This window comes from Zootoca vivipara, chromosome 17 (genome assembly GCF_963506605.1).
Source record: "Zootoca vivipara chromosome 17, rZooViv1.1, whole genome shotgun sequence".
In the NCBI taxonomy this organism is placed as follows: Eukaryota; Metazoa; Chordata; class Lepidosauria; order Squamata; family Lacertidae; genus Zootoca; species Zootoca vivipara.
In genome coordinates this window covers 39,602,530-39,625,964 of record NC_083292.1, presented here as the reverse complement: position 1 = coordinate 39,625,964, position 23,435 = coordinate 39,602,530, and positions in this window count along the sequence as shown.

Here is a 23,435-nt window from a genome sequence, read left to right as displayed (position 1 = left end):
CACAGAAATGGAAGGAGGAGAGAAAACACCCTCAAACCTTTTCTAGCCTATATAAAAAGTTATTTCCCCTATGTGAAGACCACAGCAGGCTTTGAAGTGTAAGAAAATAGCAGAATATATTAAGAAACATGTTAAAGAGGATGAAATTAGGTAAGACGGAAGCTTGTATGTAATTTGGGTTATAAATATCGACATTGGTTGAGCGGGGAGCCGCTAGTTTTGTTGAACTGGAATATAACAGTTGAGTAACAAGTGCAACTTTAAAGATGGATAAAGAATAAAATGCTATTATAAAAAAGCCATCCAAACTGGGGACTTGGGATGCAAGGCAGCAGGTTATTAGTCACAGCAGACGATCCTGACTCAGACAGACCAGCTTCCTAACTCCATGTTAAGCAGCTTGAACTTCCTATCTTCATCTGTGACTTCATGAAGAATAACAAAAGCAGTTTTTCTCTGTGGGGATTAGAGTCTCCTTCATCAAATACAACAGGAAAGGTTACCCCCTGTTGGCAGGTAATGGGTGTTTTTTAAAAGTAGATTGCCAAGAATTTCTGGATCCCCATCGTTCAACTGTAGCAACATTGAAAGGGCATCTCCCTATCCGCAACTTCCCGAAGTTAGGCTGCTGTGATGAAAAAAGCTTAGGGGGGAAAACCAGAAATGGACTACTGTCTATGGACTGGGTTGTTGCTTTTTAATGTAAACTGTTCAGAGATGTTTTGTTTCCTTTTTGATTTAGCACCATTTACAGCCACGAAATTAAAAGACGCCTGCTTCTTGGGAGAAAAGCAATGACAAACCTAGACAGCATCTTAAAAAGCAGAGACATCACCTTGCCGACAAAGGTCCGTATAGTTAAAGCTATGGTTTTCCCAGTAGAATGCCCTCCCACTAGAGGTCAAAGAGAACAACAATTACCAGACCTTTAGAAGGCATCTCAAGGCAGACCTGTTTAGGGAAGGTTTTAATGTTTGATGGATTTCTGTATTTTAATGTTTGATGGATTTCTGTATTTTAGAATTTCTGTTTTGTTGGAAGCTGCCCAGAGTGGCTGGGGGAGCCCGGCCAGATGGGCGGGGTATAAATATATTATTATTATTATTATTATTATTATTATTATTATTATTATTATTATTATTGTAGTGATGTATGGAAGTGAGAGCTGGACCATAAAGAAGGCTGATCGCCAAAGAATTGATGCTTTTGAATTGTGGTGCTGGAGGAGACTCTTGAGAGTCCCATGGACTGCAAGAAGATCCAACCTATCCATTCTGAAGGAAATCAGCCCTGAGTGCTCACTGGAAGGACAGATCCTGAAGCTGAGGCTCCAATACTTTGGCCACCTCATGAGAAGAGAAGAATCCTTGGAAAAGACCCTGATGTTGGGAAAGATTGAGGGCACTAGGAGAAGGGGACGGCAGAGGACAAGATGGTTGGACAGTGTTCTCGAAGCTACCAAAATGAGTCTGACCAAACTGTGTGAGGCAGTGGAAGACAGGAGTGCCTGGCGTGCTCTGGTCCATGGGGTCACGAAGAGTCGGACACGACTAAACAACGAAACAACAACAACAAATGGAGTTATCTGACCGCCGAGCCATCTGAAGGCAATCCTGTATAGGGAAGGGTTTTTAAAAATGTTTTAATATGTTCTTATATATGTTGGAAGCTGCCCAAAGTGGCTGGGGCAACCCAATAAGATGTGTGGGGTATAAATAGTAAAATTATCATTATGGAATGAGACGTCCCTATTTTATTTGGAGAAATGTTGGAGGGTATGGGAACAGTCTCCCTCGGGTAGCTGCAGACTCTCCTTCCTTGGAAGTTTTTTAACAGAGGTTGGATTGCCTGTCACGGACGCAATACTTGAGATTCCTGCGTTGCAGGGGGTTGGACTAGATGACCCTTGGGGACCCTTCCAACTTTTTAGTTTAGAGAAAATGGTAAGAAGTTGCACGATAGAAGAGTATAAAATTACACATGGCACAGAGAAAGTGGATAAAGTTTTTCTCCTTCCCTCACAGCCCCATGGACACCCAAAGAAGCTGGACATAGAGGGAAGCTTGCGATGGGCTTATGATCCCAGGAAGGGGACAGTCCGCCCCCTGTGGATTGCCTCCACCCCACCTGGCAGCCAGAGGGTACAATGCCTCTGAACAAGGATGCTCTAGGGATAAAGAGGTGTTGACAGGCCCCTTTCCTCTTCATACGCCTTTCCCTGATCCCTTCTGAAAGGCGTCTCAGCTGGTGTCCGCCAGAACCTGCAAATCCCATAAATAAATTAAGCGCCACTGAGACTGAAGCACTCTCCATTCCTCCTGTGTTTGGAATCTACCGTCCTGCCAATTTCAGAAAACGCAAACCTCCAGTATTGTGAGAGGTTGGGATGGGAGAAACAGCCTTGCTGTGCACTTTATCACACACCCACTATTGACACAGCAACACACACACACACACACACACACACACACACACACACACACACCGGCCGGATCCATCCTGGAAGAAGACAGAGGGAGGCGGGTGGAAAGGGATGAGGAGGTGGGCCCCCTTTTAACTTGAGACCCTAAATGAAACTGACAAGGCAGCCGGCCCATTCTCCCACCTTCTGAAGAAACGGAGGCTATGTATGAAATTAAACTCAGCAAGCATGAAATAAGCTAGGCAGTTTGGGGAGGGGGTGTCGGGAAAGCTAGACAACCCAGTCAAATTTGCTTTCATTCCTGCAAACCGTAAAAGCCGAGGAGAGAAAGAGAAAAAGGATGCTTTATAGGAGAGGGGAAACCAACCCAGGCCCCAATTCTTCTCCCTCTTGTTGTTGTTGTTTAGTCGTTTAGTCGTGTCCGACTCTTCGTGACCCCATGGACCATAGCACGCCAGGCACTCCTGTCTTGCACTGCCTCCCGCAGTTTGGTCAAACTCATGTTCGTAGCTTCGAGAACACTGTCCAACCATCTTGTCCTCTGTCGTCCCCTTCTCCTAGTGCCCTCAATCTTTCCCAACATCAGGGTCTTTTCCAAGGATTCTTCTCTTCTCATGAGGTGGCCAAAGTATTGGAGCCTCAGCTTCACGATCTGTCCTTCCAGGGAGCACTCAGGGCTGATTTCCTTAAGAATAGATAGGTTTGATCTTCTAGCAGTCCATGGGACTCTCAAGAGTCTCCTCCAGCACCATAATTCAAAAGCATCAATTCTTCGACGATCAGCCTTCTTTATGGTCCAGCTCTCACTTCCATACATCACTACTGGGAAAACCATAGCTTTAACTATACGGACCTTTGTCGGCAAAGTGATGTCTCTGCTTTTTAAGATGCTGTCTAGGTTTGTCATTGCTTTTCTCCCAAGAAGCAGGCGTCTTTTAATTTCGTGACTGCTGTCACCATCTGCAGTGATCAAGGAGCCCAAGAAAGTAAAATCTCTCACTGCCTCCATTTCTTCCCCTTCTATTTGCCAGGAGGTGATGGGACCAGTGGCCATGATCTTGGTTTTTTTGATGTTGAGCTTCAGACCATATTTTGCGCTCTCCTCTTTCACCCTCATTAAAAGGTTCTTTAATTCCTCCTCGCTTTCTGCCATCAAGGTTGTGTCATCTGCATATCTGAGGTTGTTGATATTTCTTCCGGCAATCTTAATTCCGGCTTGGGATTCATCTAGTCCAGCCTTTCGCATGATGAATTCTGCATATAAGTTAAATAAGCAGGGAGACAATATACAACCTTGTCGTACTCCTTTCCCAATTTTGAACCAATCAGTTGTTCCATATCCAGTTCTAACTGTAGCTTCTTGTCCCACATAGAGATTTCTCAGGAGACATATGAGGTGATCAGGCACTCCCATTTCTTTAAGAACTTGCCATAGTTTGCTGTGGTCGACACAGTCAAAGGCTTTTGCATAGTCAATGAAGCAGAAGTAGACGTTTTTCTGGAACTCTCTAGCTTTCTCCATAATCCAGCGCATGTTTGCTATTTGGTCTCTGGTTCCTCTGCCCTTTCGAAATCCAGCTTGCACTTCTGGGAGTTCTCGGTCCACATACTGCCTAAGCCTGCCTTGTAGAATTTTAAGCATAACCTTGCTAGCGTGTGAAATGAGCGCAATTGTGCGGTAGTTGGAGCATTCTTTGGCACTGCCCTTCTTTGGAATTGGGATGTAGACTGATCTTCTCCAATCCTCTGGCCATTGCTGAGTTTTCCAAACTTGCTGGCATATTGGGTGTAGCACCTTAACAGCATCATCTTTTAAAATTTTAAATAGTTCAGCTGGAATATCATCACTTCCACTGGCCTTGTTATTAGCAATGCTTTCTAAGGCCCATTTGACTTCACTCTCCAAGATGTCTGGCTCAAGGTCAGCAACCACACTACCTGGGGTGTATGAGACCTCCATATCTTTCTGGTATAATTCCTCTGTGTATTCTTGCCACCTCTTCTTGATGTCTTCTGCTTCTGTTAGGTCCTTACCACTTTTGTCCTTGATTATGGTAATCTTTGTACGAAATGTTCCTTTCATATCTCCAATTTTCTTGAACAGATCTCTGGTTTTCCCCATTCTATTGTTTTCCTCTATTTCTTTGCATTGCTCATTTAAGAAGACCCTCTTGTCTCTCCTTGCTCTTTTTTGGAAATCTGCATTCAGTTTCCTGTATCTTTCCCTGTCTCCCTTGCATTTTGCTTGCCTCCTCTCCTCCGCTATTTGTAAGGCCTCGTTGGATAGCCATTTTGCTTTCTTGCATTTCCTTTTCCTTGGGATGGTTTTCGTTGCTGCCTCCTGTATAATGTTACGAGCCTCCATCCATAGTTCTTCAGGCACTCTGTCCACCAAATCTAAATCCTTAAACCTGTTCCTCACTTCCACTGTGTATTCATAAGGGATTTGATTCAGATTGTATCTTACTGGCCCAGTGGTTTTTCCTACTTTCTTCAGTTTAAGCTGGAATTTTGCTATAAGAAGCTGATGATCTGAGTTACAGTCAGCTCCAGGTCTTGTTTTTGCTGACTGTATAGAGCTTCTCCATCTTTGGCTGCAGAGAATATAATCAATCTGATTTCGATGCTGCCCATTTGGTGATATCCATGTGTAGAGTCGTCTCTTGTGTTGTTGGAAGAGAGTGTTTGTGATGACCAGCTTGTTCTCTTGACAGAACTCTATTAGCCTTTGCCCTGCTTCATTTTGAACTCCAAGGCCAAACTTGCCAGTTGTTCCTTTTATCTCTTGATTCCCTACTTTAGCATTCCAATCCCCTGTAATGAGAAGAACATCCTTCTTTGGTGTCATTTCTAGAAGTTGTTGTAGGTCTTCATAGAATTGGTCAATTTCACTTTCTTCAGCACTGGTAGTTGGTGCATAAACTTGGATTACTGTGATGTTAAAAGGTCTGCCTTGGATTCGTATCGAGATCATTCTGTCATTTTTGAGATTGCATCCCATTACAGCTTTTGCCACTCTTTTGTTGACTATGAGGGCCACTCCATTTCTGCTACAGGATTCTTGCCCACAGTAGTAGATATGATAGTCACCCGAACTGAATTCGCCCATTCCCTTCCATTTTAGTTCACTGATGCCCAGGATGTCGATATTTATTCTTGTCATCTCATTTTTGACCACATCCAGCTTACCTCCACTCATGGTTCTTACATTCCAGGTTCCTATGCAATATTTTTCTTTACAGCATCGGACTTTCCTTTCGCTTCCAGGCATATCCGCAACTGAGCGTCCTTTCGGCTTTGGCCCAGCCGCTTCATCAGCTCTGAATCTACTTGTACTTGTCCTCCGCTCTTCCTCAGTAGCATGTTGGACGCCTTCCGACCTGAGGGGCTCATCTTCCAGCGTCATAACTTTTATATGCCTGTTGTCTTTGTCCATGGAGTTTTCTTGGCAGGGATACTGGAGTGGCTTGCCAGTTCCTTCTCCAGGTGGATCACGTTTAGTCAAAACTCTCCACTATGACCTGTCCATCTTGGGTGGCCCTGCATGGCATAGCTCATAGCTTCTCTGAGTTATTCAAGCCCCTTCGCCACGACAAGGCATTGATCCATGAAGGGGTCTCCCTCTTGTAAGGACAGAAAATCGAGAGGGGTTTCGTCCTGACTCCAGCTTGAAATCATAGGGCAGAAAGTGGGTTTTTTCCTGACATCTTGGAAGATCAAGAATATCTAGTCCTAAAATGCTAAAAGATCTTGCAGTTTACAGGGGGAAAGACAAAAGCTTTCCTTTTAGAAAAACACCAGACCTGTTTCAAAGCCCTGGGAGATTTGAAAATGTTTCGAGGTTGCTTTTTATCTCTCATCCAATCCATCCTGGAAAATCCTTCCTGAAAAAATAAAACAGCTGGAGACCTGCTTCCCTCTGCCTTTTTGAGGTTTTCAGTTTCTTGTGTTTCATGGCAGGGAAAAGAAATGAGGAATATTTTTGCATACCTGGTCAGGGGAGGGGAGAGAAATGGGTGTACAGAAAATAAAGAGAGCAAGTTACCTTGGAAGAGAAGGAAGATGCTCAGGGCACAAATCTGAGCAGAGGGTTCCATGTCTGCAACTGGATCGCGAAAAGGAAAGGGGGCAGCAGGAGACCCCCAAGCTGGTGCCAACTAGTCTGCTCTCCTCATCGCGCTCTGTACTGGCTCAGCGGAGGACGCACAGCTCACCGAGGGAACCAGCGAGAATCTTTATTTAGAAGAGAGGAGGCTGGGGAGGGGATGGAGAGGAGAAGGAAAGAGGAGAATGAAACATCATCATTGCCCACTGGATGCTTTTCAGCTCTCATTAATTCAATCATTTCAGTGCTGTTTTGGCTGGAGAGATTTTAAGAGCCACATGAGCTCTTTAGAGGTCAGCATTAATGGGACTTAGAAGGGGAATTAATTTCATGGCATCTCTCTCTCTCTCTCTCTCTCTCTCTCTCTCTCTCTCTCTCACACACACACACACACACACACACACACACACACACACACACACAAACACTAAAAGACCATTAGAGATTAGGCAAACAGGAGATGAAGGAGAGATTGAAAGAGAGAGGCAGGTAAAGTACCGTATTTTTTCGCTCCATAAGAGGCACCTGATCATAAGACATACCTAATTTTTAGAGGAGGAAAGGGGGAAAGCCCTGTTTTGGGAGGGATCAGCTCACAGTTATGCAGCTTCTTTTGCAAAGGGGGAAAGCTCCATTTTTTTGAGGATCAGTTCAAAGTTGTGCAGTTTCTTTTGCAAATGGGGAAAGCCCTGTTTTGGGGGAGATCAGCTCACAGTTGTGCATCTTTTTTGCAAAGGGGGAAAGCTCCATTTTTGAGGATCAGCTCAAAGTTGTTGAGCTTACTTTGCAAAGGGAAAAAATCCTGTTTTTATGGGGTTCAACTCACAGTTCTGCAGCTTCTTTAGGAAAGGAAAGGGAGCCATTTATACAGTTTCCAGACAGATAATCTAATCAGCCAGTCACATGTCGCTGGGGAAACAAACAGCCTCTGTCTGCATAACATTCAAGAATGGAGGCCTGGACAAGGGGGCAGGCCGGGAAGGGAGCTAACATCCCTTATCTCCCTCCCCGATCTCTTGCAATCAGCTGCTGAGAGGCTTCCTTTCAACACCCTCTTCCCCTCTTGTTAGCCTTTAACTCTTTCTTAAAAATAAAATAAAAATCATGATCTGCTTTTCACCCCTGGGCAATTTGGCTCCAGGGACCATGCATTCGCTCCATAAGATGCACAGACATTTCCTCTTACTTTTTAGGAGGAAAAGGGTGCATCTTATGGAGTGAAAAATATGGTAGATTTGCCATGCAGTCATGTAGATGTATACGCCAAAGGAAGTTCAGAAAGGAGCTGATCTCCCCGCAATAATTGTGCTTAATATTGTGAACTAAAATCAACAGAATCTTAAGGATGGGTCTCAGGGATGAATGAATCTGTCCGTTTCGGTTTCTCTGGCATTGCTCGTTTTTCCAATCTCAAGTTCATTTCTCCACATTTTCACACGGTCTCCTGGTTTTATTTTCAAAGTCCTCGCAAAAAGACATCAACTTCAGGGCTCATTTATCCATATGTGCATTTCCTTATACTCATGTTCTCCTATTAGGCACATCTTTTTGCAAATCAACTTTCCGGGATATACTGTACTTCTGCATGTTATCTTCACCAATATGCACATTTTCATGCACACTTTGCCCCAGTTGGTGTGTTTTTTATCACAGCACTTTTATCACAGCTGCACTGCAAAAATTCAGGGAAGTGTGAATTTCGAGGGATGGCTGAGTTTCGGTTTGTGCATGGTTTTATAAAGTGCAAAATCAGGTAGATTCGCCTTTAAGCACGAACTGAATTCAATTTATCCCCGTTGTCACTAATAGATACGCAAGGTAGTCAGATTGATGAGCAGATAGCCTGGAGAGATAAACCAGATTAGACACAGGGAGAAAGATTTGGACCAGCACATGAGAGCGACCGCACCCTGGGTCATGGCTTTGACTGGCCGGCCAAGTGAGGGCGGCCGATGGGTCTCAAACCCTCTGTGAGCTAGGGACTTCCCCTGCATGCGAAGACAGGCTCTGAAAGATTGTGCTGACAAGACCAATAGTGGGTCCCGAAGGTCAAGAAGGCGGTTTTTCTACATGCTGTAGTGTAGACAAAGGAAAGTGAGGGGCAAATGGGGCTTGTAAGCCTGGCAACGAAGCCCACCTAGAAGGAAAACGCCGATCCTAAACCTCTCCTGCCTTGCAGGATGTCTTCAGGAGAAGAAAAGGCTCAGGAGTAAACCCTACACAAATCTGAAGTCCCTAAGGCGGTTGGATGGTGCCTTGTATGCCTCCTTCCGGCAACTCCTGCAGCCAAGGTGGTGTCAAACGTCTTGCTCTGCTTTCCTTGGGTGAGGTCTTGGTCATCTGGGCAGCTCAAGACTCCAGACATGTTTCCCATGCTTACGTCCTGGCGAGGTCACTTTGGTTCTGCTACTGCGGTGGTTTGACTTCACCCCCACTGTCTCTTGGGACAGACAGATGCCAACAGCAATATAAAGCTTTCAGTTGCTGAAAAAACTTCACATACATGGCTTCCCTCTTGTTATTATTCCCATAATGCAGATGGGCAGACTGAGATTCGGAGAAACATGCCCAGTTCCACTTACCATTTGCCACAGGGGCCATTTTCCTTTCTACAACCCTAACTATCTTAGTTGGCGTTCTCTGAACACATTCCGGTTTTGTCCACAAACATGAGAGCAAGAGAGATTTCTGCAAACGAACCATAGCAGGGATCATTAACCTTTCTAAAGCACATTTGGATTTTTTAACCAAGTGCACAGGGCTCTCGCCTACCCAATCACTTCTCTGCTGCCTCTGCTGTTGGGGGATAAATAATAATAATAATAATAATAATAATAATAATAATAATATTTATACCCCACACCCATCAGCCATCTGGCTGGGTTTCCCCAGCCATTCTGGGCTGCTCCCAATAGAATATTTAAACCACTATAAATACATCAAACATTAAAAACTTCCCTAAACAGGGCTGCCTTCAGATGTTTTCTAAAAGTCAGGTAGTTGTTTATTTGATGCCATATGAATTTTGTGTTCCTGCTTTGTTGTGAACTTCCCTGTGATCTTTGGATGAAGGACGATATACAAATGTAATAAATGACCATATCAGCCCCCAGCAGCAAAACAGAAAGAGATAAAACCCATATTGACACTTTTTGTTTTCCAACCAAGTGAAAGTCAGACCCAGGAGAATGAACCTGAGCCTTGAAACCTGGAAGAGGAAATCGGAAAGAGCATCACTATTCCCAGCTTCCTCCTTGCCCTTCTCAATGATGCAGATAGAGACCTATAAGCTTAGCTAATTAGCTAGGCTAGAGGCCTATTGTTTCTTTGTAGTGCCTTAACTTGTGCTAGGAGCAGCTTTACTCCCAAGGCTGCTAATACATTCCTAAGTGTCTACATTTGAAAAGGAGACTTGTGCTCTGCAACAAATGTGCTAACCCCCTCAGGTAGAAAGGAATGCAGAGAGATCACATGCAGTGGGCGGCTGCTTGCAGAGTTTATTTTGCTACATCAAGGCAATCACCCTCATCACCTCCTCCCCAAGGAAGCAGTGAGTTGCAGGCGGGCAGCTCAAAGGCTTCCAGGGCACCAGGGGAAGACCACAAGGGCAATCCTAAAGTCTGAAAATCCTAAAGTCTGTTGTGCTTCCTTGCTGTTCTGGATGGTTTCCTAGCTTGCCAAGCCGTTGAGAAACAGATGTGTGCTGCTGGACGACACAGTCAATTCTCCTACGGAAGGGTTGGCCAATGTGGTGGGAGACATAAAAAAAAAAAGTTACTTTCCTGGCATGGGCTAGTTTAGACACGTGTTCATTCGCACAACCTCTTTGCTCTCCATTTTTGGAAAGGAAGATGCACGCCTGGTATGCCGTTTGCCACGATGGTCCTGATCCCGTCTCCTCGCCCTGCTAGGATCCAGCCACATCTCGCCTCCCAAACCGCAGCATCTGCGTCTCTCCTTGGCCACTCTGTGCAGCTCTGCTCTGCAGCATCTAGGACCACCTCCAGGCCCCGTAATGCAGTGGGAGCCATAAATCGTGCCGCCGCCACTGCAGAAGCCAGCAGGGGCCAAAGCTCTAATTGAAATCAGGCTCTTGGCAAGAGGGCGAGGGGTGTGCGTGATATAAATGCCCACGTAAGCAAAAAGAAGAGAAAGGTCTCCTTTCCCCAAAGCTGAGAATCGGGAGAGAATAGCACTCAGGTTTTATTTTGCCATCCGGAACTTAGCAGCCTGCAGTGGGCGGGCAGGAGGAGCCCGAAGCAAAAATAAAAATTAAAAAGTCAAAAGGAGGTAGCTACATGATCTTTGCTTCGCCAGTGGTGATTGTTAGGATCCATGTTCAGCAACCAGTGCGGCGAGCAACCAGAGTTCCAGCCTGAAGGCCGCATTCCCTTTCAGGTAATGTTTTGAGGCGCACATGTCGGGGGGGGGGACAGAGGAAAAGTGGCAAGAGCAATGAAGGTAATTTTTTACCTTTGCACAGACACACAGACACACAACACTCTATTCCCCCCCCCCATCCAGGCATGATCAGGGACGCAGCCCAGTCAGGCAAACACTCTCCAGGAGAATGCAGAGCAGGATCAGAGAGGGGTGGGGCCTGGGGAAGGTTCTGAGGGCCAGAGAAAGAGGGCCAAGGGCCGCATTTGAGGTTCCCCACCGCTCCCTTAAAGCAGAGGCAGTGTGGTGCGATGCTTAAGGGCATCAGACCTGGGAGACCTGGGTCTGCCTCGTCACTTGGGTATGAAGCTCACTGGGCAGCCTTGGGGCAGCCACGTCTTCTCAGCCTAACCTACCCCACAGGATAACATGGGGAGAACTAGATTCACCACATTGAGCTCCTTGGAAGAAAAGGTAATAAACAAATATCTTTCCTCGCTGGCCTGGAAATCTCCCTGGGATGTTGGCAAATTGCTCCAAGCCCCGCCGGGCTCTTTAAAACACTGAAACCGGCATCTTGAGAAAAGATGCCATCAGTACTAGGATTATAAATACTTAAAAGCCTTTTTGTTTTCACCTCCTTCCAAAGCTGCTTTGCCTCTCCTGCTATTTCTTTTTTCAACCCCAGGCTGTATTTAGCACGGATTCTTCCTCGTTTCTTCTGCCTCTTTCCCCCTTGGGAACATTTATTGATTTGACCCACATACAGTAGTCATAGTTGAAAGCTGTCGGAGTCGTCCGTGGCGCCGCTAAATCTCTAGAGAGGGGAAGGGAAATTTATTTCCATTTGGTGGCTTATCTGTAAGCAGCCCGGGGAGTTCTGAAATCCTAAATATTCTCTACCACACCTCCCCATTGCACCACCAAAGCAGGGATGGTTTTGGAAAGCTGGGAAGGTAGTCTTGCTTGCAAAAATATTGCCACCAGCAGGGCAGGCAGTCTAAGTGCTATTCTTGTCAAGGGCAAAAAATGGATCTTGGGCGCAGAATCTGGCTCCCCGAGAATCACCACATCCACTTTGAAGGGGCCAGGTTTCTAGGGAGGCACACTGAGCAAGTTTCTAGATCTCAAACTTTTGCAATGGTCACGCTTACAACTCCAGAGTAAGAGAGCCAGGCTGGTGTAGTGCTTAAGAGCATCGGACTAGGACTTGGGGAGACTAGGGTTCAAATCTGAACTCTGCCATGGAGCTTGTTTCGGCCAGTCACTGCCTCTTCAGCCTAACCTACCTGGCAGGGTCATTGTGGGGCTTAAATAGCAGGGGTGGGGAGGGGAGCATGAACACGACCTTAATCTCCTTGCAGAAAAAGGTGGGGTAGAAATGCAATAAATGAATAGGTAGGCAATCAATGCCTAAGAATGCGTCTCCAAAAGAAAGGGCTGAACACTTTCATAGAACCCTAGAATTGCAGAGTTGACAGGGGAACCCCAGGGCTCATCTAGTCCAACCCCCTGCAATGCAGGGATGGTTTCGAGTGGTTGGAGGTAGGCCGTCAGCGTCCCAGATAGCTCTTAGCAACGAGCTGAAGCGGAGCTAAACAAAGTAGAACAAAAGCTGCATAACTTTGGGGAAATGGAGCAACCTTACGAAGCAAAGATGGCGAGTTTTTCTTCAGTCTGAGGGTTACATGCAAATGGTGGGTGGGGCCGGAGGCAGAAGTAGGCGGAGCAAGAAATGTAAACATCTCTTTTGGGCTGGAGGGTGGTTTCAACACACCCACACACCTCCCTCCTCCCTCCAGCAAGCAGGAGGCATTGCCAGAATCCATCAGGAGGGTTTGTGGCCTGGACAGGGTCCCAAGGGCCAGATATAATAAAGGTCCCAGGGGCTGTATTTGGCCTCTAGGTGTGAGGTTCCCTTCATCTGCTATACAGGTTGCAGGATTTAGGTGCTCTTGGAACAAGATGTGTTTCAGTTTTAATGCAAACTCTGAGTATGTACACTCGTTTAAGAAATGTGTCTCCAGTATTCATTTCTGAGCAGGCAACTCCTGTATGTCCAAGATGCATAAATTTCACACCACGTCCCTGCCCTCGCCCCAAGAAAAGACCAACTGAAAGCTTAGACATTTCATCAATAAATCAATTTATTTAAAAGAGTATGTTACAATTAGTTACACTAATTGACTTTTACCGAACAAATTTTTAGAGTGGTTAGCTCTAAAAAAAAATGAAGAATGAAACACTGCAGGAAAGTGGAAATCGATTTTGTGTTGTTGTCTTTTACCCTTTGCTTCCCACCCCCCACAAAAAGAATCTGTTTTCTTCTCCACATCTTGAAAGTGCAACAAAAAATACAAGGTACTGCAATGGAAGTCACAATGTAGAGCTGTCTCCAATTAATTAAAACTAGACAGGGCAAGAGAACACTGTATGGCTTCAGAGGACCCGGGAATGACTGGTTCAAGTACTGCAAATGGGACATCTTTTAAGAAGCAGTATCAGGGAGGAGCAGGGGCAGATGTTTAGCCTAGTTCCAGGTACAGTATATAGGAAGTTGCCTTATGCAGAGTCAGGCCACTGGTTCATCTGACTCAATGCTGTCTGCACTGACAGGCAGCAGCTCTTCAGGATTTGAAGTGGGGGTGGCATTTCCCAGGGGCATTGCAAGGGGTGGGGGTGCAGTCCACCCCAGGTGTCATGCCGGGGTGTGTGTGACAAAATCCTGCAGGGTGGATCAACATGGCGGCGCTTGCACCCCCAGCGGGCGGATTTTCACGTTTGGCGCAATCGTCATGAGAATCGTAGTTGTGAAATCCGCTGATTGCATAAATATGCCCGACGATCGGCTCCCCCCCCCCCCGCGGGCAGCACTCGCATCCCCGACGGACGCTTGTATGCAATTGGCGGTCAGATTTTCGCGATTGGCAGGTGCCACTGGCACTCCTAGTAAATAGTGCTTGCATGCCCTGGTGGATTTGCGCGATCGGCGGGTGCATCTCTTTCACGGCCAACCCTCCCTTAAAAAAGGTCAACTTTGGGGTGCCCTAAAAAAGCTCAACAACTCTGGGCAACGTTGTGGGAGGGTGACACAAAAAAATCGCACTGGGTACCACCTGACCTTGCTATGCCTCTGGCATTTCCTAGCCCTGCCTGGGACTTGGTACCTTCTTTACACAAATCAGGTGGTCATCACAGGGTCATGGTGCTTCCTTTAAATGCAATAGCTAAGATTCCAGCCCTCATGGCTCAGATAGGATTGACATAAATGGGAACCAAGGAAGCAGCCTTAATGAAAGTCTCAGACTTTAATCCATCTACTGTACCTGTCTAGGTTGGCTGAAGATCTGCTTTCCAGGATTTCAGATAGAAGGCAATCTCCCCCCCCCCACCATACCTGGGGGGTTGAAACTGGGCCCCACAGCACACAAAGCAAATGCACTGTTGCTAAGCTGCGGCTCTCCCCTTGGGTTAGAACCAGCCAGGGGTTCTTCCCTGAAAGAAAACCCCCATCCCCAAAAGGGGGTATTTCACCCCACAAAGTTTTTATTGATGCTGAAGGGAAAGCAAGTGATTTTTACGGGGGGGGGGATCCTTTTTGCTTTTAACATGCTTCATCTCAAGGTGGGAAGAATTCGGGGGGAGGGGCTGGCCCAACAAAGGCATGTACATCACAAACACAATCTAGTCCTGGAGGGGCTCTCGGCAGCCGCAGACAGTGCCTTTGCTCAAAGGCAGACGAGCAGAGCTGAAAACAAGATCCATCGAAGCCCGTTTCCGTCTGACGATGGTACCAAGCAGATTTAATTTAGGAATTGGGATGGGGGGGGGGAGAGAACAACTCCTAGGAACATAATTATCATAGAATCAGAGTTGGAAGGGAGCCCAAGAGCCATCTAGTCCAACCCCTGGATCAAAGATCCCCTCCAACCTCTGCTTAAAAACCTACAAGGAAGCGAGTCCACCACTTTTGCAGGGAGTCCGTTCCACAGTCAAACAGCTCTTACCGTCAGAAAGTTCTTCCTAATGTTCAGTCGGAATCTCCATTCTTGGAATCCGAATCCATTGATTCGGGGCCTACTGGCTCCATCTCCCATGCAACAGATATTTCAAGGTGGCTCTCTTATCACCTTTGTCTCCTTTTCTCCAGGTTAAACCCAGGTCACTCAACCGTTCCTCGAATCGGACCAGTGACACACACACACACACACACACACACACACACACACACACACAGCCCAGTATTGTCAAACTCTGCCCAGCAGGGGTTGAGTTTTCAGAGGCCCTCAAATGAGACTTTCCTGTTTACTTCTCAAAGATGTTAAGAGATTGAACCTGGGACTCTTTCTGCATGCAAAGACGGCTGCTCTGCTCCCTGAAGGACGTCCCCACCTGCCCACTGGCCCAGCCTTGTAGAAAGACTGACAGCTACTGGGAAGAGGCTATGGCAGTCCAGAATCTGAAATATGCTATTAATGCAATACTGTTGGCTTCCTCCTTCTTGCTGACAGGTTAAGCAGTCTGAAGAAAGCCATCTGAAGAGTCTGTGCCTGGGGGAGTCAGGCTACTAAAGAAGAATGGTTTCTCAATTTCTTCCTTGCAGACGGTTAATTTACTTGCACCTATATCCTCTCTCTGCTGCACAGGGTGAATGCAGGATGACTGAATTTGCAATTGGGCATAGAATTCGGTATTCTGAGTACCTCAGGGCTTTTTCTTTTTCCTTTGTATATAAGGTGCTAGTCCTCAAGCTTGGGGGAAAGTGTTAAAATGCCCTGATTAAATGCCAGAAGCTATGGCAGCAGAATCACCAACAGGTTTTGTTGGGGGTTGTTGGGGGTATCTCCCATCATGACCCCTGAGCACTCACCATGCTGGCTTAGCTAGCACACAGGGACTCTGGCCATTCTAGTGTCTTGTTCAGGGTGTATGTGTGTGATCTACGTATTTGCCCAACACTTGAGGCTCTTTTATTCGACAACAGTCACTTTCAGAGGCGCTCTCTCTCTCTCTCTCTCTCTCTCTCTCTCTCTCATGCCAAGAACGTGCTAGAAACCTGTGTTACGTAACACGTGGAATGCTACCGGGAACTGCAAGGATAATGGAACCAAAGGCGTTTCTTTGTTCAAAAAGCGGTTGTCGGGTTCGTGTTGCCTTGCTGGAGATCTTTTGGCACAAAGTGGAGACCCCCTGCCTATTAAAACTCAACACAGACATTTTTAAAAGCTGTGTGCAATGCAAGATGAGGCAGGCTGACTCAGAAGCAAGCCCCAATTACTTTGGTGGGGCAGGGGGTGGGGAAGTCCGATGTCCGCACTTCTTGGGACTCTTCTGGGGGGCCACATGCCAGATGTGGGTGGGGCCAAAACTGGGTGCAGCAATGAATGCAAGGCTGGTGAAGGGCGTGGCCTTGTGAAAGCTCTGAGGGCCGGGTGGAAACAGCTGAAGGGCCACATTCAGCCCTCAGGTTCCCCACTCCTTAAGTACGGAATTGCAGTACTGATGATTCAAAGCAACCAAATGTTAAATAGGATGCTGCCTTAAATGGAGCCAGACTACTGGGTCACATTGCTGCTCATGTTGACCAGCAATATCTGTGCTCACCGCCCAGGAAGTCAGGCAGAGAGAGGGTCTTTGCAACTGGACTTTGCAAGGCAGCCTTTCAACCGAAAGAAAACCTGGGGCCTTCTGCCTCGAAAACATCTGCTAAGCTGCTGTCAAGCACGCAAGTCTCACATTTGGTCCACCAAGGCTTGATGGAGTCTTCTGTGATCTTCCAAGATCTGTCTGATGGTCTCCCTCACCTCTCAAAACATGAAACCTGCTTCTCGAGAGGCTTCAACTGGAAATATCCCTGGGCTCACCTGCACTTTCCCAAACAGTATGTGCAGAGATAGGAGCATCACATTCTGCTGACCAGCTAACAGGCTGTTCTCCAAAATGCAACAACCTAGGGGTGTCAGAAGCTGCTTTTGGTCCTTCTCGTTCAGTGTTGGCTGCACTGACTGGCAGCATCTCTTCGGGGTTTTTTGGGGGGGCATTCTCAGCCCTACCTGGGGATGCCAAGAATTGAACCTGGGACATTTTGCATGCAATGTACGGGCTCCAATGCAATGTGGCCCTTCCTCTGAGAACAAGTCCCAAGATTCCAGCCCTCATGGTTCAAAATAAAGGGCTGGTTTGAAGAGGGACATAGGAAGCCGGGTCCTGGGTTTGTCTAGCTTAACATGGTCTACACTGATTGGCAGTGGCTCACCAGAGTTTCAGGCAGGGGAATGTCTCCCAGGACATTCTATACAAGATCTCAAAGTAGCTGTCTTACTACAAAAGAATTTCAGAAATAGACTGGAAAGAGAAGTTGCTGAATTGCAACTTATCACCAAGCTCAAAACCATGGAGGGACCTGGTTTGAACAGAGATATCGGGTTCTTATCTCATTATACATGATAAGCGATCTCCAGCCATCTCAACCCTTGCTTTTTCATGCAAAACCATTTGCAGTCGTTTGCGGTCATCAACAGCTATCAGTCAGTCAATCACCCATTTCCACCACCCTTCTGAGTGATCCCCCCTCCCCATCCCCACCCCTCCCCACCCCTTCTCTACATAAGTGCCTGGAAACTTCCATTTCACTGTATCTGAAGAAGTGTGCATGCACACGAAAGCTCATACCAAAATAAAAACTTAGTTGGTCTTTAAGGTGCTACTGAAGGAATTTTTTTATTTTACTTCGATCCAGACCAACACGGCTACCTACCTGTAATCAGGCAGGGGAGTAGATGAGTTATATGGTGCTCCCGCAGACAAGAAAATAAGACCGGAGAAGGCTTTGATTAAGTGGCAACTTTGCCCAGGAAGGCATATACAATACAGAAAGGCACCAATAAGCCAACAAGTTCTGCTTAAAAGGATGCTCTTCCTGGCTTTGGCATGAGCCCACGAAGGCCATGTAGGTCCCAGAATGCAACATGGGGGCCAAACCGTACACCCCAACCAGGAGGGTGGATGTGTCTTTGGAAGCTGCCAGTTGCCGACACGTACCCCACAAGCATTTGCTTCTAACATCACCCGGCAAAGCCTCGCGGCTGCTTGGGAACTTCATCCTGTTACGGCTGCTAAGAATAGCCTCTCCATCAAAAAAGGAAAAGAAAATGTAACTCCTGAATATTCAAATTAGGAATGCACCGAGCTGTTGTACAAAAACACAAACATCCTGACCCATTTAGGGGGGAAATAAATAAATTCCTGCTTAGCTTACACGGCGTGTTTGAGTTGCCGCCAGGGATGGCTTTGTGAGTAATTCCTTTTTTCTTTTTAAGGAAGAGAAGTCACCAGCTCGGAAAATGGAGATGCGTTAAAGGAAGCCCGAAGGGATGCCTTTTTAAAATAAAAACAACAACCTAACTGCCGCTTGCAAAGCAGGAGGGGAGAATGAGAAGCAAGAGAAAAACAGGTGCAATGCATATGGAAGGCATTCGTGTTTCCACGCACTTGACGGATTTAATCTGGATTGCCAGAGAGCCGATTAGTGACGCAGCTCATACATTCAGGAGAATTGAGAGGCAGACTATTCTTTCCCCTGGGGGCCACTGATATTTGCTTTTCTGCCAAACTGATCTGCGCATAGCAAAATAAATAAATAAATAAATAAATCTTCCAATTGAAAAGAAACGACCAAGCCTTTATTCAGGGTGCGAAGGGAGGAGACTTGGCAGTCTACTTGGGGCTCTCGAGTTACTCCGATTTATAGGGGGTCTTTTTTATTCCCTAAAAGAGAAATCTAGCATGTCAATGAGACAGTTAGGCTTCTGCCTTGCATGCTAGATTTCCACATGCAGGAAATTTTATTGTAATGTTCTTTAAGAGAGCAATCACACAGCTCCCACCGCCACCTAAGGCAGTCCAGCCCAAGCTTTGCCACTTGGGTTTTGATGAGCTCTAGGTTCTTTAGGAATGCTGTCAAAAGGGCCCAGAGGGTTGAAGCTTTGCTCAGGAACGAATCTGTGCTCAGAGCATAAACTCTCGCCTCTCAGCACACTGCCTCCTTTCCATTTTACTTTCAAGTCGCTCCCAGGATTCCTCATGTTTCTCCTACTGCCGTGTTTCTGGGCTGGGTGGGGACCAGCTGCCGGCAGGTGGCAAGGTTCTGAATTTCAGCGTGTGCAAGGCTAAACAACTTGCTGGCCCCTTCCTCTTGCACACCAACCCCCTGCAAGGTGCTTCACACAATGAATTTGCGGCCACAAAGTGCGGAGAGAGCCACCAACTTAGATGGCTTTAAATTGGGAGGCGTGTTGGTAACAACTGGTCATAACGGTTACAGAACCTCCAGCGTCAGAGGCAGTCCACCTCCTAATGCAAAGTGGTGAAGCAGGCCCACTGGGCTTTCACATCCCAAGCACGGGCTTCCTGGTGACATTCCTGGTAACCAACGGACCTTTGCTAAGGCCCCTGAGTTGCTTTGGCAGGCAAAAGGGGGCGATTCCCAGGGCGGAGACCATTGCGCCAAAAACTGTTCTCCTTAATGCAGGAGCAGCAAACATGGTCGCCCACGGACGTCCCCAGAGTCCAGTTCCCAGTTGCAGCCAGCAAGGCCGATGGTCAAGGATGGTGATGATGGGAGTTCAACAGCACCCGGACGACACCAAGTTGGCTACCCTGACGGAGCTCTGCCCTTGTTCCTTGCAACCCTGTGATCACCAGGTGGAATGATGTTTTCAACTGTTCCCAAAGTGGATGGTGGGATGGCCTTGGGAGGGGGCCACTAAGCAACAAGGGGGGGTGGGTGCCAGAGGTGTTGATGCCTCTCAAGACTTTTAGAAGCCGGCATCACAGGATCAAGTTCAGTTTTGTCAAATTAAACTAGCTTCAATTGGATTTTTGAATGAACATGTGATTGTTTCAAATTCCTCGAGGACAACCTCTAGCTACGAGAGAGTGAACTGCGACACACAGCTCTCCCCCCTCCCTGATTTCATGTCACGCATCAGGTTTTAAACATTTTGCAATTTGCTCAGAGACCCCTTCTGTGTTGTGCGATGGATAAACTGAATGCATAATAATTGTAACAAACCTCCATGTAATAACTGTGTCCCTCGGGGAGATGACACATTTGAGAAAGGGAAGGGAGGGATGAGGGAATTTGAAACAGATCACAGTGTTCGATGTCAAAGATCCAATTGGAAGCTAAGTTCAGTTTTGTCAAATTAAACTAGCTTCAATTGGATTTTGAATGAACATGTGATTGTTTCAAATTCCTCGAGGACAACCTCTAGCTACGAGAGAGTGAACTGCGACACACAGCTCTCCCCCCTCCCTGATTTCATGTCACGCATCATGTTTTAAACATTTTGCAATTTGCTCAGAGACCCCTTCTGTGTTGTGCGATGGATAAACTGAATGCATAATAGATTGTAACAAACCTCCATGTAATAACTGTGTCTCGGGAGATACACATTTGAGAAGGGAAGGGAGGGATGAGGAACCTTGGCTGAATCTTTGCATGGCCATTCACCGGGAATCATGGGGCTGTGGCTCAGAGGCACTTGGAGGGCCAGAGGTTCCCCATACCCAATGTCAGGGTTGTTAACAGAAGTATCCACAGCCCCCGACAATGCAGGAATAGGCACGTTCACTCAATAGTTCATTTTATCAGCCATTATAAATACTCCCTTCTGCTCCTCCATGGATGTTTCAGGCCACCAGAAATCCCCAGCCAGAAAATCCCCTGGAAAACTCCCGTCTCCTCTCCCCAAAAACCAAAAAAGAAGTTTGAACTTCCTGAAGCGCCAGCAAACAAGATGAACTCAATTTCTTTCTAACTCTTCTTTGGCTGCGGCTCGTGCCTGCAGCTACTCACGTTTGGACTGGCTCCCGAAGGCACTCTCTCTCGGAGGAGGAGGAACAGCTGAAAAGCAGAGGTGAGGCCTACCTTGCCTGGAATGATGCGGTAAGTTGAGGAAAGAGTCTGCCCCCTTTGATTGGTTAGAAAGTTCTGCTTGCCTTCTTCTAAAAAGAGAGGGGGGCAGAGGCTGCCTGGAGTCACTCGGCCAGGAGGGAAAACGCTCTGCACTAGCTCAGAGGCACATGGCACACTGCCTGCCCCAGGAGGGAATCCTAGCCTCAAACACAGATGAAGCCTTACCTTGAGACCTAGGGAAAGGAGAGAGAGAGAGAGAGAGAGAGAGAGAGAGAGAGAGAGAGAGAGAGAGAGAGAGAGAGAGAGAGAGAGAGAGAGAGAGAGGAGAGAGAGAGAGAGAGAGAGATCTTTCTCACAATCTTCCCATTGCCAGCGCTGGCCAGCCTACAGGGCCAACAGTTTGGAGGCAATTCTTGTTCTACATGGAAAGATTCCCTTCAGCTGTTGTCTGCACCCAAGGAGCCTGACAAAGGTGGAGCCAATCCCTGCTTGAAGCCTGAAGGAAGAGACACCCCATAGGTGTCTGAGGCATCAGAGGGGGTCATTTCACCTCCCTGCCCAATTTCCTCCAGGGCACCGCTTGGAGCTGCTGTCTTGGCAACAGAGGAAGGCAGCCTTAGCAACCAAGGATTGAGGCCCCTCCAGCTCAGCAAGAACCCACAATGACTGGCAGAGATCCTCCAAGTTTCAGGTAAGGGACGTTCTCAGCTCTACCAGGAAGACCAGGGACCTTCTGCATGCTCTCCCATATGAGCTACAGCCTTTGCCCTTGAAACAGAACACCACTCCAGTCCTCATGGTTCTGAGTAAGGCAGATTTAAACAAGGATGTAGGAAGCTGCCTTAGAGCAAGGCAGGCCACTGAACAATCTAGCTCAGGATTGTCCACAACCACCTTTGACATGCTCCCTCTTTGAGCAAAGACCCTTCCCTGGCATACACACTGCAGCTTCCTACTCTCTGGCGCCTCAGAGCAGAGGAAGGTTTTCCTCTGTCCACCTCCCTGGATCTTTTTTTCCAAACAGACAGGCCTACAGGCTGACCTGGGACTTCTCCAAACCAGCTTGTTCTTTACCCAATGTATTCACATCCACAGAGGTTGCAGGTGGCTTTAAAAGGAGATTGGACAAATTTGAGGAGGCCGTCTAGTGATATTTGGCCACAATGGCCAGACAAAGCCTCCAGCTTCAGAGGCAGTGTACCTCCACATCAGCTGCTGCGGAGCAAGCTTGTCCTTACACTCTCCAAGTCAGGTGTTGACTCTTGAACTTGTGGGGAAAGCCTCAGAAAAGCATCCAAATAATGTGTCCAGTGGCAGTGAAGTCACACCTGCTTGGGCACGATCTCACATCCTACTTTTCCATTAAGCCCAACTGCAGCCCCTACTTCTAACACGTGGGCAAATGATTTTGCTCCTCTGCCTACAGTACGTGCCTCAAAGCTGTGACCACGGGACCAGCCTTCTCCAGACACTGGGTGCACGCACGCACACACACCACCCTGCTTTCCCTGCTCTGGAAGCCTGGCTGAGAACGCGCCACCACTCCGGCTTGCTCGGCCATCATCTCCTGGGTTGTTTTGGAGGCCGGAAACTGGCCTGCAACTGACCTAGCCCCTCCACTCTTGGTACGCCTCCTGGCAGGAAATCTGGAGCCACAAATGCTTTGAAGGAAAGAGGACGGGGAAGACACGGCCTCTTCTCGCCTTGGCCACATTTGCACCACACATTCAAAGCGCTATGATACCACTTTAAACAGTCACGGTTGCCCCTCCCAAAGAATCCTGGGGAGCAGCGATTTCCGGACAGCGAGTTCCTTGGGAGCGAGTTCCTTGGGAGGGACTGACTGTTAAAACACCCTGGGAATTGTAGTTCTGGGAGGGGAATGGGGCAGGGCTCTCCTAACAACTCTCTAGCTGCCGACCATGGCTGCGCTGGCTAGCAGTTCAAGCAACAACCATGTTTCCATGATGGTGGGTTGCACTGTAATCTTGTAAGGAGGGAGGGTGGAATTTTCTTTCACCTCCTCTTCTCATCCAGCCCCCCACTTTGCTCAATTTTAAATGCATGATACTGACACTAACAAAATCTCAAATGCCACAAGGGAGGGGAGTGACAGAGGGAGTAGGTGTTATAAGCCTGGAATATGCAAGGCGCCCAGATGCAATTTTTCAATTTAAACACCCCTCCCCCCAAAAAAAAATCTTCAAGCTGAAATTCCACAATTACAAACACAACTTGGATGTTTCAATCCAGTTGGAACCAAAAGTGTTTTTCCTGAAATGCTTTCTGTCCAGAGACTCTCCCCACTTCTCCTGCCGACATCCCAAAATGCAGCCTCAAAAACAGGGGGAAGAAATTCTCTCTCACACACACATTTTTAAAAGGGCTTCAAGCTTTGAAATTTGTTTCAGCTCCAGTTAATTCCTATGAATGAGAGTAAAGGCAGCTCCTTTAAGGCTGTTTTTCGTTCCCACCCCCTCTCTTCCTGGTTCTAGATTAATCTTTTTACAAGAGGAAAAAGAAGCACCACCATGACAAATTCCGGAGGAAGGAAAACTCGTGTAGAAATGTAAGCATTCTGAAAGTTAAACGGCCGCCGATATGAAATT